Source organism: Herpailurus yagouaroundi, unplaced genomic scaffold (genome assembly GCF_014898765.1).
Source record: "Herpailurus yagouaroundi ecotype Mexico unplaced genomic scaffold, PumYag 182, whole genome shotgun sequence".
NCBI lineage: Eukaryota > Metazoa > Chordata > Mammalia > Carnivora > Felidae > Herpailurus > Herpailurus yagouaroundi.
The window spans coordinates 48,631,515-48,645,963 of record NW_024412413.1 but is presented as its reverse complement, the minus strand read 5'-3'; positions in this window follow the sequence as shown (position 1 = coordinate 48,645,963).

The following is a 14,449-nucleotide window of genomic DNA, read 5'->3' as shown; positions in this document are numbered from 1 at the left end:
AGAATCATAACCCCAAAACTCCTGCTGCCCTCTAAGACTCCACATAAACTGCCCCTTGCCTACCTCTCCCCCCTCATCTCCCTTGGTAATCCTACATTCTAGCTACGATACCCTTGAACACACAGAGCTGCCTTCCACCTTAGGGCCTTTGCATTAGCTCTTCCCCCTTGTCCGACATGTTCTTTTTCTAGGCCATCCATGTCATCTGTCTTATCTTTCAGGCCTCAACTTCAGTGTCATCTCCTCAGGGAGGCCATCTTTGACCACGGCTGTAGCCCCAGCCTATGTCCCAGTGGTCACTTCTCTTCATGTCACTATATCTTATTTTCATCATAGCAGTTATCATTACCAAATATTTCCTTATTATTTGTTTATGATCCTCTCTCCCCACAGGCCTAGAATGTAAGTTCCATGAGAATAGAGACCTGATCGTCTTGTCCAATGTTGTTTGCCCTGGCACAGGCTAAGTCCTTAGCGCATGTTTGATGATTTGAATAAAGAAATGATTAAATATCTTTTACAAAGAGACAATCCTGTCCATTGGCTGTTACCTGAATTATGAGACTCAGAGATATTTCAAACTCCCATTTGCCTACCATAATTTCAACTTTCACAGCACTCCATTGCCCACTGTCTTTTTTTTTTTTAATATTTTATTTATTTTTGATAGAGACAGAGCACAAGTGGGGGAGGGGCAGAGAGAGAAGGAGACACAGAATCCGAAGCAGGCTCCAGGCTCCGAGCTGGTCAGCACAGAGCCTGATGCAGGGCTTGAACTCATGAATTGCGAGATCATGACCTGAGCTGAAGTCAGATGCTCGACAAACTGAGCCACCCAGGTGCCCCATTGGCCACTGTCTTGAAATAATTACTGTAAGAACAAAAAACAAAAAAACAGACAGGAGAAGAGAATTTTACCTTGTTAATACACCAATTCATCAAAACATGAGCCTGAAATGGAAATTAGATGATTTTCATTTTGGAAATTAGGAGTGGGACCAAGAATAGGTAAATTATAATGGAAGTGTGAAAGAGAGAATATGAAAAGTTGGCTACATGGGGTGCTGCCCAATCAGGAAAGATAAGGGTGAAAAATTAGCAGAAGGGAGGAGCTTGTTCCCTGAGAGGCCACAATAGGAGACAGGGTGAAGAGAAGGTTGGCTGAGTACTTTCCACATGCTGACATTGTTCGGTGCCTTAAGGACAGGAGGAAGTGAAACACAGAATTGGATGCCAGTGCCTTCTGAGAAAGCTGACTTATGGTGATTTCTGATGAGGAAGGTAATCATGTTTAATATATAGGCACAAATATTTCTGTTCTGTCACATCCCCAGTCTTCTCTCCTAATAACAGTTTACATCTCTACAAGCAAAAATCAGTTAGCTTCAAGGTTTATAAAATTCACAAAAACACAAATGTAAAAGTAAATGTTACTTTGCTGATTTGGAATGGATTCTGGCAAGAATCCCCAGATAAACATACAAATACATTCTTTGTTCACTTCCATGAACAGCCTTTTTATGGCATTTGAGACTAGTCTAAATCAGTTACCGTAAGAATTAGTGTTTCTGATAGGTGTTGGCCTTGTAAAACTGGAAAAAAAAGGATTCATATTTTCTATAACATATGAATGCACAAGTGATTCATTCTTTGGCTCAGGATGGAAACTTTTTTTTTTTCATTCTTGATTCATCTTTCTGCATTAGCTTCACAGATTTTTCTCAATAAGATATAGACACTGGATAGACTTCATTCACAAGGAAACACCAAGATAAATGGAGTAACTGAGATCCAGCATTTTGAAACTTGTAAATATTTATGAGAAAATTATATCCGTCTTTGTGAAGATTTCTGTTTGAAACTTGGATGTAACTATTTTGTGCTCCAGATTCTCTTTAAACTGTGGATTCTAGTGTTAGTATTGCAAAGCTACATGGCAAGATCACTATGAAAATTTTGTATAAAATAGCTACATTGAATCTTGAATAAAAGGACAATCCTGCTTCTTTACTCATATAACCGTTCTCCCAACTAGCCTAGAGCATCACATTTTGGAATTAGTAACCCAAGTTATAGACCAGCTAGATAATTTGTGGGACCCAGTGTGATATGAAAATATGGTTAAAAAATTATTAAGAATTAAAAAAAGAGGGATGCCTGGATGGCTCAGTCAGTTAAGTGTCTGACTCTTGATTTCAGCTCAGGTCATGATCCCAGGGTCTTGGGATTGAGCCCTGCATTGGGCTCCATGTTATGTGTGAAGGCTGCTTGGGATTCTCTCTCCAATCTCTCTCTCTCTCTCTCTCTCTCTCTCTCTCTCTCTCTCTCTCTCTCTCTGTGTGTGTGTGTGTGTGTGTGTGTGTGTGTGTGTATCTCCCTTTGCCCCTCTCCCCGGCTCATGTGTATGTTCTCAAATTAAAAAAAAAAAATTTTTTTTTTAAGGATTGAAAAAAAAGAATTCAAGATGGCAATCCAGCAATCACACTACTGGGTATTTATTCAAAGAATACAAAAACACTGATTCAAAGGGATACATACATTCCTATGTTTATAGCAGCATTATTTACAATAGCCAAGATATGGAAGCAGCCCAAGTGTCCACTGACTGATGAATGGATAAAGAAGACGTGGTACACACACACACACACACACACACACACACACACACACACACAGGAGTACTATTCAGCCATAAAAAGAATGAAATCATGCCATTTGGCAATGACATGGATGGAGCTAGAGAGTGTAACCCTAAGTGAAATAAGTCAGTCAGAAAAAGACAAATACCATACGATTTCACTCATATGTGGAATGTAAGAAACAAAACAAATGAGCAAAGGAAAAAGAGAGAGAGAGAGAGAAAGAGAGACAAACCAAGAAATAGACTCTTAACTATATAGAGAATAAACTGATTGTTACCAGATGGGAGGGGGTTGGAGGGATGGGTGAAATAGGTGATGGAGATTAAGGCATGCACTTGTTGTGATGAGCAGCAGGTATTGTATGGAATTGTTGAATCCTGTATTGTACACCTGAAACTAATATAACCCTGTATGTTAACTGGAATTAAAACTTAAAAACCAAAAAGAATTTTAAAATGGCAACTGCAGAGCATTAGGCCCAGCATGGGGCTCTTTTTTTTTTTTTTTTTTTTTTTTTTTTTTTTCAGAGAGAGAGAAAGGGAGACGCAGGGCTAGAGAGAGGGAAAGAGAGAATCTTAAGCAGGCTTCATGTCCAGCACAGAGCCCAGCGTGAAGTTTGATCTCACAACCATGAGATCATGACCTGAGCCAAAATCAAGAGTGGGATGCTTAACCAACTGAGCCACCCAGGCACCCCTGGAGTTCTTCTAAGTGTGGACTACATAGGCCTCAGTGACTACATAGGCCTTGAGCCCAAGAAGCCCTGAACCTACCTTTTCCTGTCTGCAGCACAGGTAAGAATAACACTTTCAATTAAGCATGCTATTACCTATAACAACTGAGGGAGGGAAATCAACTTATTCAAGTAATTGTGATCTTCAAATAAGAGAAAATAAAAATTTAAAATAATTTTCTAGTGTCAGAGGGTTTCTCCTGACAAGTCTTCTAATGTAAGCTTGGAGTTTTATTCAAGAGCTTCAAAATGACTTTCGGGTATTACTCCCAAATATTTACTTGTCCATGAAAATATTTTAATGCTTCTCCTCTAGTCTGGTGTTTCCTAGTCCTGGCTGATCATTATAAATACTTTGGGGCCATTAAAAAAACACAGATTCCTGGGCCCACTGTGGACCTAGGTTGCCAGTGAGAAAGTATATAGGAAATCAATCATCAATCCATTTTTGGCCTATTTATCTTGTCTTAAGTCAAGGCTTAGGCTCTGCGACTCAACAAAAATTAGGGGAGTTTGTTAATTTCAGCTACTGGGTTGATCCAGCCATTCCCAAATAGAATGCTATGGGACAGTGGTCAAGAGGACTGGGGTACAAAAGTGTCAGGGAGACAGGAGACATTATGAGAAAAAGAATGTAAATATCTATCATCTTAAAAATTTGTATTATATATTTTTATCTTAAAAATAACTGCGTAAAATAACTGTGTAAGCTAGAAAGCCATCGTAAGTATACTTAAATCAGCAAACTTGTAAAATGTTAGATTATTTTAAATATGGTACTTCATGGTCTTTTTTTTTATAGGTTTTCAAGATTTTTTAGTTGTGGTAAAATACACATAACACAAAATTTACCATCATAACCATTTTTAAGTCTACAGTGCAGTAGGGTTAAGTATATTCACATTGTTGTACAACCAATCTCCAGGACTTTTCATCTTGAAAAACTGAAACTCTTTACCCATTAAAAACATCTCATTTCCCCCTCCTCAGCCCTTGGCAACTTTCATTCTACTTTCTGTCTCAATGAATTTGATTACTCTAGATACCTTGTACAAGTGGAATCGTGGAATATTTGTCTTTTTGCCACTGGCTTATTTAACCTAGCACAGTTTTCTCATAGTTCATCCATGTCATAGCATGTGTCAGAATTGCCTTCCTTTTTAAGGCTGAATAATATTCCATCCTATGTACATGTTACATTTTATTTATCCGTGCATCCATTGATGGATAATTGGGTTGCCAGTCTCTGCTTCATAATCCCCAAAGATCTTATTACCAAGACATTCCTTCAAAACAAATGGAGTGTTCTCCCCAAAAAGAATTCTACTGAATATAATTTCTCCGTTGTTACAATAGCAAATTTGTGTTTTGGCTGCCACATTTAAAAAAAAGGCAAGTCAAGCCAGTGTGAGGTAAAGCATCACTATTGTTTGGTAAAGGTGACATCATTTATGTGAGAGTTTCAGGGTCCTCATTGATAAATGCCATCTAAATGGTGATCCTGTCTTTGCAGCTCATTTGCACATGGTAGCCTGGAATCAGAAGAATTAATAGAAGGGTTAGCAAAGAAGGACTTCATTTTGAAGACCATTTTTCTTTCCAATGTGACTTCATGGAAAAATGAAGTTTATCAAGTTCATGTAAATTCAGCTGGAATCTTTATATACATGTGGTTGAGTTAAGGAAATCCAAGCACTTTCCATAAACATCCTGAATATACTGTGTTATGGGGCTTCTGGCCTTCCAGTCAGTTCCCTTGCTTCCCTTTCCTTCCACCTCATCCTCCTTGATCAGAAATATATGCAGCTTCAGTCCCATATGAGGCTGCTTGCTTTGTGTAAAGGAAATAAATAAGAGAAGGTGTGACTCATTGGGGGATAGAAGGATAAGGAAGAAAGAGTGAGGAAGTCTCAGATCAGAGATCCACAAAAATTATGTGAAAGACTTAAGGTAAGTGAACAGACACCTCTTAACATTTGAATTGACAAATGGGACCAAAGAGAGACTGTTGAAGAAAGCTGGCAGAACTTTAAAGCATAAAACGGGAAGTCATAGGACAGATAATCAGCTTCTTGCTTCTATTTCTTGAGCAGAGCCAGTTTGGACATAGATCTGCTCCTGTAAGTCTACAAACCAATATGGAAAAGTTGATTTAAAAAATACTTTAAATGCAGAAACTCCCAGACCTCTCTCCCCTACTCAGCTCCCAGAATCTGATAGCTTTCCAGGGCTTATCCTCCAGGTAGGAGATTGTAAGGTTCTTCTTGCGGGAAATTTCTGGTCAGTCCAAAGGGAAATATTCAGAAATGCTAAAAGGGGATAGAGGATGGGGAGGAAGAGTCAGCAAGTAATCTATGCATATTGCCCTGGTCCTAGAGTGAAGATCAAAATGAATAAGCCTCATTCTTGAACAGTTTTTAGTCTCCCATTCTTAATTGGGGGTGTTAACAAGCAAAATCGACAAAAGGCCTGTTCTCTATGAGCTACTTACTTTCTAATGAGAGGGAGCAGCAAATAAATGGATAAAATATAGTATTCTAGAGAGCAATAAATTCTTTGGCTAAAACTTGGATCGTGGTAGTTATGAAATGCCATTTTGGGAGGGTATTGCAATCGCAGATTAAGTTTGGCTTAGGGAGGGAAATCACACACATCTGTTCAGTCTGCCATCTTCACCCGGAAGCTCCACATCTAAACCACTTTCATTTTCTGAAACGAACTTGCCTGTGGGGGCCTTCAGCCCTTCCTGTATTCAGTTCCCTTGATCTGGAACACTGGACTCCTCATTCCACCTGCGTGCTGCCTTGTCAGAATGAGGTTTGGGGTTGTGCTTCAAATTAACTGGGTTAGTCTCACTTACTTATTTTTATTTGCATAATCTATGCAAGGAGGAAAAAGCTTCAGATATTTTCCTTACGCCAAGAAAACCAACAGCCTTTTTTACTGGTTGAGTTCATTATAACAGCATCAGTGAGGTCTTAACTGGTTAATTATCGCAAGGTTTGTGAACTAGTTTAACCTCCTGTGACAAACAGTTTGCAACCTCCAGTGAAGAAACACAATTCTCTGCAACATTGTAACATAGAATGCAGTTCCGCAGGACAGACGCAGGCCGTTTCCAGGTTACGAATCAATAGCTCACCTACAAAAACATACCTCTCAGTATTGCAGGAACACTCTTTGCCCTTCTTAGTACACAAAGAGAAACTTAACTTTACCATCACAAGATAAAGAATCGTTATGGATTTAAGTTTTATGGGAACAGGTGTGTAAACATTCTCTAACCTTCTGTATGTTCTCAAACAGAGGGTAGTGACTAACCCAGGGCAGTGTGAAGTTACAAGCACTTCTGTCACAATGCAAAGTTTCTCGTTAAACACCACTGAAATGCCTAACGTCTCAACTCTGATTTAAAAAAAAAATTTTTTTTAACGTTGTATTTATTCTTGACAGAGAGACAGACAGCATGAAGGGGGGAGGAGCAGAGCAAGAGAGGGAGACATAGAAGCTGAAGCAGGCTCCAGGCTCTGAGCTGTCAGCACAGAGCCCCATGCGGGGCTCAAACTCACAAACCGTGAGATCATGACCTGAGCCGAAGTCGGATGCCCAACTGACTGAGCCACCCAGGCACCCCTCAACTCTGATTTTAAATGAGGGTGAGCCTCTAACAATTTGGAAACTACAACAATTTTATTTCATGCTTTATACCTCAGCTGGTTCATCACTCCTCCAGGAAGCCTTCCCTGATCCCCTAAGAAGGGAATTGCAGCCTGCACGCCCTCGTCACATACTTACCACATTGTGATTATCTTTGCCTATTTCCTAATTTTGAATATCCCAGTAGACTGGGCACTTTTGAGAGCAGGAATTAAGTTTATCTTTTCCTCAGTTCCATCCCCAGGGCCCAATACAGAGGCCAGCCTTTGGCAGGTGCAAAAGGAACATCTGCTGAGCAAATGATTAAAAATATAAATGAGGGGCACCTGGGTGGCTCAGTCAGTTGAGTGTCTGACTTAGGCTCAGGGCATGATATTGAGGTTCGTGAGTTTGAGCCCCGCATCAGGCTTGGGCTAGCTGCTGTTAGCCTGTCAGCACAGAGCCCGCTTCGGATTTTCTGTCTCCCTCTCTCTGCCCCTCCCCCACTTGTGCTCTTCCAAAAATAAGTAAATATTAAAATATATTTTAATATATTTATATATGTGTAAATGTTTACACACCTGTTCCCATATGAAGAAAAAATGAAATATCATAATAGGGAGTTAAGTAGTTTACATACCTTAAGTCTCAGCAATTGTTTTATTATTTGTTAAGATGTTCATTTGGATTTAAAATAACATTTAAAATGCTATTAAAAAGTTAAATGTTGGGGCCCCTGGGTGGCTCAGTCAGTTGAGCATCCAACTTCGGCTCAGGTCATGATCTCATGTTTCATGGGTTCGAGCCCTTCTTCGGGCTCTCTTGCCATCAGCACAGAGCCTGCCTCAGACAATAATCTCTCTCTCTCTCTCTCTCAAAAATAAATAAACATAAAAAAAAGTTAAACATTGAACTCTGCTCCAATGTCACCTTCTCAGTGATGCCTTCTTGCAACATCCTTTCTGAGATTGTACCTGAGTCACTTGCCCTCTTTACCCTCCTGCTTTTCATGGTGCTCATAGAATCATCTGACAATATACATCACCTGTCTTCCTGTTCTATAGGAGCTCTGTGACAATAGGGATCTCAGTTTACTATACTGTATCCTCAGTGCCTAGAACAATACATTGCAGATGATAGCAGTAAATGAATAATCCTCTTTAAAACAAATATGTCATTAAAGGCTAATGTTAGTGGAGAGTAATTGTTGGAGTAAGGATGGAGTTAATTAGCAATTTTTTTAGAGGCGCCTGGGTGGCTCAGTTGGTTAAGCATCTGACTCTTGATTTCGGCTCAGGTCATGATCTCATGGTGAGTGAGTTCAAGCCCTATATTGGGCTCCCTTCTGACAGTGCAGAGCCTGCTTGGGATTCTCTCTCCCTCTGTCTCTGCCCCTCCACTGCTCACTCTCTATCTCTCTCTCTCAAAATAAATAAATAAACATTTTAAAAAAGCTATCAAAAAACAAAAAAAAACCCACAATTAAAAAAAAATGAGAACACTGGATATTATCTGAGGTCCTATGTTTTGTTTTGTTTTAATGTTTATTCATTTTTGAGAGACAGAACACGAGCAGGGAAGGGGCAGGGAGAAAGGGAGACAGAGCACCCGAAGCAGGCTCCAGCCTCTGAGCTGTCAGCATAGAGTCCGACGTGGGGTTCAAACCCACGAACCATGGGATCATGACCTGAGCCAAAGTTGGACACTCAACTGACTGAGCCACCCAGGCACCCCTGAAATCCTGTGCTTTTAAACTTATTTGACCATAACCCATAGTAGGGATGCATTTGACATAGTGACTTGGCACGTTACATGAAGTAATACTTATCTTTATGACATGTGAGGCTCTTGGTTTTTTTTTTTTTTCTCTTCCCTTCCATTCTATTTCATTAAAGAAAAAAAAAATCCAGTCTGACCCACATAACTGATTTCCTAACCCACTCACAGTTTGAAAAACACTAAATTTTTACCTATTAAATACTTGACTCATGAAAATAAAATAATGACTGTCTTCACTATGGCACTATAAGTATGTCCTGAACGTTCCATGATAGCTCTGTTGATTGCTGAAAATAGACCAAGAATTAGTTCCAGCCCAGTAAGCTTATTTTACTTTTTTAGATTTGCTGGACACAACTTTTTCTAAATAATTTTATTTATTCAGTGGTGTTCACAAGATAACTTGATGCTATCTAAATAAAATTTCTTTTTTTAAAAAAAAATTTTAAAAATGTTTTATTTATTTTTGAGATAGAGAAACACAGAGCATGAGCAGGGGAGGGGCAGAGAATGAGGGAGACACAGAATCCGAAGCAGGCTCCAGGCTCTGAGCTGTCAGCACAGAGCCCGACATGGGGCTCAAATTCACAAACCGTGAGATCATGACCTGAGCTGAAGTCGGACGCTTATCCGACTGAGCCAGCCAGGCGCCCCATTTTTTAAAAATTTTTTTATAAATAAAATTTCTTAATGTCCCAACATATTAATTAAAATTACTTTTGGGGGCACATTTAGAGGGAGGAGGAAAGGAAATTTAAAAGTCATTATATTTGAAGTATCAAGCGTAGATGAAAAATGTCTTTGGCAATGAATGGTTATAATAAATTTGTAGGGCATATAGTTCCTTAGATATCTTAAAATTTTTCTTCATTTTATGATTAGATGGGGCCTTAGGTGGAAGAAAATTTTTGACTCTGAGTTTTGATATGAAATTATGTAATAATAAATTCTTTAGCAGTGAAAAAATTTGCATCGTGGTAACCTTCATTGTGTTAATGTTCATTATCACTCAGAAGGAAAGGGTCCAGGCAGAAAGCATTTGCAACAATACACAGAAGAGGAAATACAAATGACTAACATATGGAAAAGTGTTCAACCTCACTGGAAATAAAAGACAAATTAAAACAATAGTGAAAAACAACCTATCAGGAGAGCAAATATTTTTTTTAAATTTATAATTATTCATTTTTTAAAATGAGATTTCTAATGAATCAGAGTATAAGGAAGTGGCCATTCATACCTTTTAAGTAGGAATGAAAATTGCTACAAGTTTTAGAAAATAATTTTGGGATGTAGCCTTAAAAATGTTTATTAAGGTAATTCTACTTCTATGAACCTATCCTAAGGTTCATCTGAAATTTGGAAAATGTTTTTTTTTTTCATAAAGGTAGTAATCATAGTATTACTTATAATAGCAAAAAATTAGAAATGAGGTTTAGGCTAAAGATAAATGAACTATAACCTTGGTTAATATATTAGCATTTATCTGTCCATATGTTTTTTTTTCTCTGCTTATATACACATACATTTTTGATGTTGTTCTTTCAATATGGGTTAATTCTAGCAAGTTTTTTAGTTACCTATATATTGCCAACATCTTTCATGCTAATACACAGTTCTACCACATTATGTTTAAGAGCTGCATATATTCTGCATGACCATACTGACATATATTTAACCAAATGGTCTATTTTTTATATCTATAAGCCACTGTTTTTCAAACTGCAGTTTACAGTTCTTAGTAGGCCATGAAGTAAATTGAGGGGGTCATGACTAGCAGTCTTAGGTATTATACTTTCAGTATTATACCTTTATAATATGTTTTGTTAAATAGTTGATAGGACAATTCCTTCCTTAACCATATTCTGTTTTTCTAAATCATATTAGTTATTCTCATAAGTGTAGACTAAAAAGTTGAGGTTTAAAGTTATTTTGGGGACACCTGGGTGGCTCAGTCGGTTAAACATCCAGATCTTGATTTCAGCTCAGGTCATGATCTTGCAGCTCATGAGTTTGAGCCCCATACGGGCTCTGTGCTAATGGTGCAGAGCCTGCTTGGGATTCTCTCTCTCTGCCACCCCCCTCTCAAACAAACAAACAAACAAAAAAACTTAAATAAAAAGTTATTTTGAATAAGTCTAAGAAAAATACCATGCAAAATTTCACATTACATTTCTAAATTAATTTGGACTTGATGCCTTTATAATAACGAATCTTCTCATCTGTAAGTGAACCGTGTCTCTTCATTTATTTATTTTCTTTTATGTGTATGAGTAAAATTGTAGAGGATTCTTCATATAAGCCCTCATATTTCTTGTTAAGCTTATTCATTGGTGTTTAATATTTAATTTTGCTCTTGCCAAAATATTTTCATTATTTTTTTCCAACCGAACACAGCCACCTGCCGGAAAGATTCCAGTTTGTTTATACACTTACTCTGTAACTGAGCACACTGACTTCTAAAAATATTTTCCCACTCAAGTTGTGGAAGCGGAATGAAAATGGGAGCTCCAACATGTAACTGAACATGTGCCCTCCCTTCAATCACATTTTATTGGAGTCATTTTCACCTGGTTAAAATAAGTGGCTGGCCCGTGAAAACAAAAATAAGAGTGTAAGGACATCTGTACCACTGAATCTCTTTCTTGAAAGAGCAGAGTGAACTTCCAAGTAAACACGATCGAATAACGCATAACAGGACCCACCTGCAGTTGTCTCATCTGTCCCTTTGTCAGCAGCTGCACATCCTGAAGCCACTTTCTCCCTGGGCAGGAAGAACATAGAGGACCCAGCGGAGGGCTAAGCCCCGTGCCTGCATTTTGACCCTGGTTGCTACCTACATATACATACCTGTGTACATATCCTATTGAGTGCTATTATCCTCATTTTACAAACGAGAAGACTAGGCCCAGAGAGGTTCAATACTTCATTCACTCATTCCATTAATAAGTGTTGAGCACTTACTATGCACTGGGACCTCTTCCATGGCTGTGAACGACAGGAAGCCCTCACCCTCATGGAAGTTACATTTTAATGGAGCAGCCGTGCCTAAACAAAAATGTACCTTGTCCAAGGTCATACACCTGAATTGTAAATCTGGCTGCAGAGCCCGTGGGCTTGACCACTACCTAACATCACAGGGAGAGAAGAGAACACGGGCCCAGAGAAGGTCATCGCCTGAAAAAAAGCCTTTGAGCTGGCATGGCATGACTTGGGTGAGCTGACCATAGCCCAGGCTACGAGCTCATTGTACAGGTCCTACCCAGAGAAAGAATATCTATCTCCCAGAGACAGTTGATTTTTTTTTTTATTTAAAACGTTTTTTAATGTTTGTTTGTTTGTTTATTTATTTATTTATTTATTTATTTTGAGAGAGAGAAAGAGGGAGGGAGAGGAAGAGAGTGGGGACAGGGAGAGGCAGAGAGAGAGGGAGACACAAAATCCGAAGCAGGATCCAGGCTCTGAATTGTTAGCACAGAGCCTAACGTGGGGCTCTAACTCGTGAACCCCGAGATCATGACCTGAGCCGAAGTCAGAGGCTTAAGCGACTGAGCCGCTCATCGATTTTTTTTTTTTTAACCATGCTTTGGATACCATTTTATATGTTCACCTTTCTTGACCTCTGCAGCCCACCTACCCACTCAGAGTTCTTGCTTTCACAACCTTGCTAGCTCAAATGCCAGTCAAACTAAAGGTATTAACAACTGATAAAAGCTAAGTTATTTTAGGGGCACCTGGGTGGCTCAGTCGGGTAAGCATCTGACTTGGCCTCAGGTCATGATCTCTTAGCACAGAGCCTGCTTCAGATCCTCTGTCTCTCCCTCTCTCTCTCTGCCCCTCCCTGCTCATTTTCTCTCTCTCTCTCTCAAAATAAATAAATAAACTTTAAAAAAAAGCTAACTTATTTTAGCAGAGCCCAATAATGAGGCCGATGTTGCATTTTCACATACTAGTAGACCAGTGTACAGAGGGATAGTTGAGTGGAATTAGGCAAAAACTTTCATTATCATTCATAATTACCCTTAAAAATAGGGCAGTTGGGTCAACTGGATGGCTCAGTTGGTTAAGCGTCCGGCTTCAGCTCAGGTCATGATCTCACAGTTTGTGGGTTTGAGCCCTGCATTGGGCTCTTTGTTGACAGCTCAGAGCCTGGATCTGCTTCGGATTCTGTGCCTCCCTCTCTCTCTGCCCCTCCCCTGCGTGCACTCTCTTTCTCAAAAATAAATAAAACATTAAAAAAAAATAGGGCAGTTGGCTAGAGGGCTCTCACCTGAAGCCACATAGATTGACTTTTATTATTATTATTTTAACAGAGATTAACTTTTACGTAATAAAATTCTATTTTATTCCATTTACCAGCCTGTTACCCTTCATTAATGAAACTAACGCTCTTCTTGCCTTACATAGATATTTGATAAATATACATGTTTTCCAAATATCCGGTTAATCTTCATTTACTACTTTCAGGATTTGTCTAGACTTTAATTAAAAAAAAATTTTTTTTAATGTTTATTTTTGAGAGAGAGGCAGAACGGAGTGTGAGTGGGGGAGGGGCAGAGAGAAAGAGGGAGACATAGTCTGAAGCAGGCTCCAGGCTCTGAGCTGTCAGCACAGAACCAGACACAGGGCTCGAACTCACGAACTGTGAGATCATGACCCGAGCCAAAGTCAGATGCTTAACTGACTGAGCCACACAGGCATCCTTAGACTTTAATTTTTTATAAAAATATTTATATTGTTTAAATCCTTTGAAATCTTTGGAGTCAAGTAGGCTCTTCTGTTAATCCAGGGTTTATTGAAGAGCCCTAGAAAGTTTATGACGGGTTTAAGTCGCCTTTTTCCAACACTGTTAATAATTTCAATACAGGAAAAAAATATATTCTCTGCTGTTAATTTAGCTTGATGTCAGAGATTGTTAGTCCCTTTGAAGTAAGTGTCAAATTCTCAGCTGTAATTCAAACATCATTGTGAGTTTCACTGTTACTTTTGGATCTGTGAAAGATAGACAGGAAAGAGGAACCCCCCCGGACATCCTGGACCTTTCTGTTAGCACTGCACAGAAGCGTGGTTCATCCCTCCGAATCCTCTGTAATTAGGTGGTTCACACAAATCTGGTGAGCACGCTTGCGATGGAAAACTTTACACGCCTTTTTTTTTTTTTTTTTTTGGACATCATGTGAAATCCTTGCAAACACAAGGACCTTTTATTTATTGATGAAGGGAACAGTGCTTCTAGACAAGCAGCTCTCTTGTCCTTCTCAAAAATAAGAAAGAGATTCTGTTCCATATTTTGGTGCAGAGTAACCAGAATGAAAACCGCATATTGTGTGTTATTTCTCCTTTATTTTGTGAATGCTTTCTATCCAAGGGCGAAAATTATTTGTGTAAACTAGCTTGTGTTTTCTGCAAGTGACCTGAAAAACAGAAATATTCTTCAGTCGTTCAGGGTCAAGCATTACATTACTGACCGAACTGAACAAAGTATTAACTTACCGGCCCTTGGGAATTTGAGATAAAATAAAGAAACTGATGGAATGCTTTTTTTTCTTTCCCTACATTCCTGGATGGGCAATCGTGCATTCATCTCGCAACATGGATCAAATGCCTTCTGTGTGCTGGGCTGTGTGCTAGGCATATAAATAAGACAAGCACAGCTCAT